A 5,000-nucleotide genomic window follows, 5' to 3' on the forward strand; every position below is an offset into this window, starting at 1 on the left:
ACGAGGCGGTCGCACGCCTTCGGCTCGCCCCACCGGCAGGACGTCCCACGATACATGCCAGTTAAACACCGACGGGCGGTGAACCAACAGCGTGGGACACAAATCCAACTACGAGCTTTTTAACCGCAACAACTTTAATATACGCTATTGGAGCTGGAATTACCGCGGCTGCTGGCACCAGACTTGCCCTCCAATAGATACTCGTTAAAGGATTTAAAGTGTACTCATTCCGATTACGGGGCCTCGGATGAGTCCCGTATCGTTATTTTTCGTCACTACCTCCCCGTGCCGGGAGTGGGTAATTTGCGCGCCTGCTGCCTTCCTTGGATGTGGTAGCCGTTTCTCAGGCTCCCTCTCCGGAATCGAACCCTGATTCCCCGTTACCCGTTACAACCATGGTAGGCGCAGAACCTACCATCGACAGTTGATAAGGCAGACATTTGAAAGATGCGTCGCCGGTACGAGGACCGTGCGATCAGCCCAAAGTTATTCAGAGTCACCAAGGCAAACGGACCGGACGAGCCGACCGATTGGTTTTGATCTAATAAAAGCGTCCCTTCCATCTCTGGTCGGGACTCTGTTTGCATGTATTAGCTCTAGAATTACCACAGTTATCCAAGTAACGTGGGTACGATCTAAGGAACCATAACTGATTTAATGAGCCATTCGCGGTTTCACCTTAATGCGGCTTGTACTGAGACATGCATGGCTTAATCTTTGAGACAAGCATATGACTACTGGCAGGATCAACCAGGGAGCTGCGTCAACTAGAGCTGAGCAGCCGGCCGCCCGGGAGTGTGTCCCAGGGGCCCGCGCGAACACGCAAGCGTCCGCTCAATTATTCTGCAAACAGGAGGAGGCTGAGCTCCCCTGCACAATACACCTCGAAACCCTCTCAGGTCCCGGCGGCGCGCAGCGCCGTCCTAAGTACTTGGTCGGGTTCGAGAGAGGCGCAATCGCCCGGAGTTAGGCGAGTAGACGCTTTAGGTGCGACCACCCGTGCTCCCAACTGAGCTTGCCGCTGCCGACAGAGGCCCGGGAGCGTGCTGTCGTGGCATTGCCGGCGGGAGACAACACGCGCCACCTACGGTGACCGGCAGCTCCAACGCCAGCGCCACAGAAGGGCAAAGGCCCCACGTGGGTGCCGAAGCGAACTCTCCCAGCACAGCGCACGTGCCAACACGTCTGCACAACTGCGATACAAACCACCAGCGAGAACCGCTGGGGCGACCGAGCAGCAGACGGCGTCGCGGCGCCGAGTGCCGGGCGGCGGCGCATCCTCAACGCACACAGTCCTCAATCGGACCAGCACACTGCAGATGTCCACCGCGCTTCGCACCGGGCCGGCGAGGACCCACTTTGGCTGCACGGCGCCGCGCGCAGGGTGCCCCGGCGCGCAGCTGCGCCGCCTGCCGCGTCCGTCGGCCGGCGCGCCTGCCACTGGGCGCCCCCACCAGCCGGCTGTAGCGCGTGCGCCCACGCACCGCGCGGCCAGCACGCCGGGCGGCCCCCCCTCACCGGCCGGGGACAGTCCCACCCACCCACAGCCGCGTATCGCTTCACACCCAGATTCACATTCACGTTCGTTGGTATGGTGGGGACCGCTTCGTAGCTGTACCGATCGTTGCCCTCACAGATGTACCTCCAGCAAGGACAACCGCACCACAACGGGTTACCAGTTGTTCATTTGCGTAACGTCACCAGTAAACGTACACGTCCATCCCCGTTTGCAAAGTCAACTATTATTGCATGCCTGCCTGTCAGGTGTCAAGACACACTACATCCGCTCACATCCACGCAACAAAATGTGCCCGACTAGAGGGCACGTGGAAGGTGCCCCCGTACGTATGCGATGTCCATTGCGCGACCAACTGTCAACCGGCCTCTGTAGCATGTCGCAGATGTGGAACGCGGGGCACCGTGCTATCACATTGTGTGAGAAGAGACTACTACGTCTGCATACACGCGCCACTACATGAACAGACGGCTCATGCTGATCGCCATCCACTGCGTCCATTACTCCCACACGTCTCTATGGCGTACCACACTGCAATGCAGCTGTTATGGGGAGATGACACGTAGCTGTGTACACAACATTCTGAGCGGGTTGCGGTTGGACAATACATTAATGTAACGTGTCATATGCCAATTACAGAGCAGGGTAAGGCACAACTTGGGTTAGGTTAAGGCACAACTTGGGTTAGGTTAAGGCACAACTTGGGTTAGGTTAAGGCACAACTTGGGTTAGGTTAAGGCACAACTTGGGTTAGGTTAAGGCACAACTTGGGTTAGGTTAAGGCACAACTTGGGTTAGGTTAAGGCACAACTTGGGTTAGGTTAAGGCACAACTTGGGTTAGGTTAAGGCACAATGTGGGTTAGGTTAAGGCACAACGTGGGTTAGGTTAAGGCACAACGTGGGTTAGGTTAAGGCACAATGTGGGTTAGGTTAAGGCACAATGTGGGTTAGGTTAAGGCACAACGTGGGTTAGGTTAAGGCACAATGTGGGGGTAGATTGCGGTACAAATTGCATTACATTGCGGTGCAAATTGCATTACATTGCGGTGCAAATTGAGTTACATTGCGGTGCAAATTGAGTTACATTGCGGTGCAAATTGAGTTACATTGCGGTGCAAATTGAGTTACATTGCGGTGCAAATTGAGTTACATTGCGGTGCAAATTGAGTTACATTGCGGTGCAAATTGAGTTACATTGCGGTGCAAATTGAGTTACATTGCGGTGCAAATTGAGTTACATTGCGGTGCAAATTGCGTTACATTGCGGTGCAAATTGCGTTACATTGCGGTGCAAATTGCGTTACATTGCGGTGCAAATTGCGTTACATTGCGGTGCAAATTGCGTTACATTGCGGTGCAAATTGCGTTACATTGCGGTGCAAATTGCGTTACATTGCGGTGCAAATTGCGTTACATTGCGGTGCAAATTGCGTTACATTGCGGTGCAAATTGCGTTACATTGCGGTGCAAATTGAGGTAGGTTAAGGTGCAACACAGGTTAGGTTAAGGTGCAACATAGGTTAGGTTAAGGTGCAAGATGGGTTAGGTTAAGGTGCAAGATGGGTTAGGTTAAGGTGCAAGATGGGTTAGGTTAAGGTGCAAGATGGGTTAGGTTAAGGTGCAAGATGGGTTAGGTTAAGGTGACATAGGTTAGGTTAAGGTGACATAGGTTAGGTTAAGGTGACATAGGTTAGGTTAAGGTGACATAGGTTAGGTTAAGGTGACATAGGTTAGGTTAAGGTGACATAGGTTAGGTTAAGGTGACATAGGTTAGGTTAAGGTGACATAGGTTAGGTTAAGGTGACATAGGTTAGGTTAAGGTGACATAGGTTAGGTTAAGGGGACATAGGTTAGGTTAAGGTGACATAGGTTAGGTTAAGGTGACATAGGTTAGGTTAAGGTGACATAGGTTAGGTTAAGGTGACATAGGTTAGGTTAAGGTACAAACTGGGTTGTGTTATGGTACACATTGCGTTGTAGTACAGTACACGTTAGGTTTGGGTACGGTACACAATGTGGTATGGGATGGCGTGTTGTGGGGGGGAGGGGGGGGGGGAGGTTCGTTGATATCGACCGTAGGACGTGGATGCCCGAGGCAGCGTCAGTGTGTCAAAGGAGTTATGTCACGTCGGGATGCGCTTTTCGCCAGTGAGAGGGGGCGAGCCGTGTCTGTGGTTGCGGCAGACCTGTGTGTTTCATTCCTGCCAGTGTGTTTGTGCTGTAAGACGAGGCAGTGTGGTGGTGATGGGTGCACCCCTGTGTAGGACATGTGTGGGTGTTGGTGGCTTCTCTGAGCAATTGTGGTTGTCGGACGAGTGGGGTATTCTGTTTTATGATTGGACCTCCCGGTCTGGTTATCATAGCGTAGTTGGTGTACTGTGGCGGATAGGATGCACCGGACGTTGGTCCATGCTGGTGCTTAGTAGTTGTATCTGTGTCTGTTACAGGCAGAGAGTAGTGTGTGATAGAGTGTGTGGCTGACGTGTGGTTCATTTTGTGTGTACGGACGTTCAGCATGTATAGGGGCATTTGCGTATATAATCTATCATAATCTATCTATGTGGGCCTGCATAGTTTACTGAGCAGTGCTGTGAGGTGACTGAACTACGAGTGACGTACTGATTTACAGCGGAATGATTGCCTTGTACCAAAGATGGAGTATCGGCTCTACGACAGCGTTGGCACCGCAGGAAATGGTCTCGTAAAACGGCCCTCCCACCGTCATCGTTGTGAGGGGTAGGGACCGCCTATATTCTGAGAGGAGCCCTGTTTGCCACTGGGCGTGGGGTCTCGCATCCTGCGGTTCAGTGCCCCCAGGGAAGCGCGCGGAGGTGGTGCTGCTGCTGCTGCTGCTGTAGCAAGCGAGCTACTTACAGCATGTATAGGGACAGCGGGAATATGGCATATTCGATATAACTCTTCATGAAACGCAAGATATAGGGGCGGATTGCACGTTACGAGTGCGGGAAGAGTCCGCCGTTCATCCGCTGGAGTTGCGATTTGGGCGGTTGGGGTGGGGCACGTGCGGGTGCGGGTGGAGCGATTGTCGGTCGACGACTTCGTGCGACGCAGGCACAGGCGTTGGGGCTCCTGTGGTGGGCAGATGATGCAGGGTTTGTGGGTGGCGTCGGAAAATGGGCACTGTGGGACCTAGCGATGTCGTAGTCGGCGTGGCGTCTCATAGATGGCGGTATCATCGGTGCAGCAGGTCATGTTGCGGGGGACCTGCAGGTGGCGGTATTTTTGTTTGTGGTGCGCTCGACATGGTGGACGTAGTGTCGTCCGATTCGCGTAGATGGAGCTATTGCATGTGGTTTCGTCACATTGTCATAGATGGCGGTGCCGTGTTTTGGAGGTATGGTTGGCGTAGTTTCGTTGGATTCCTGTAGATGGAGGTGTCGTTTCTGGGCCGGATGGCAATGTAGTTTGGTCACATTCCCAAAGATGGCTGTGTTGTGCCTGTGGGCGGCATTGTCAACATCA

General features: G+C 53.4%; 1 non-coding gene across 1 annotated transcript in view; it reads right to left on the minus strand.

Moving 5' to 3' along the window:
* Window positions 1-757, minus strand: part of LOC126147045 (small subunit ribosomal RNA) — a 1,909-nt gene extending 1,152 nt beyond the window's left edge. The window contains exon 1 of the ribosomal RNA XR_007529940.1: window positions 1-757. This exon is cut by the window's left edge and continues 1,152 nt beyond it. This is a non-coding gene — a ribosomal RNA (small subunit ribosomal RNA).
* Window positions 758-5,000: the final 4,243 nt, after the last annotated feature.

This window comes from Schistocerca cancellata, unplaced genomic scaffold (assembly GCF_023864275.1).
Source record: "Schistocerca cancellata isolate TAMUIC-IGC-003103 unplaced genomic scaffold, iqSchCanc2.1 HiC_scaffold_840, whole genome shotgun sequence".
NCBI lineage: Eukaryota > Metazoa > Arthropoda > Insecta > Orthoptera > Acrididae > Schistocerca > Schistocerca cancellata.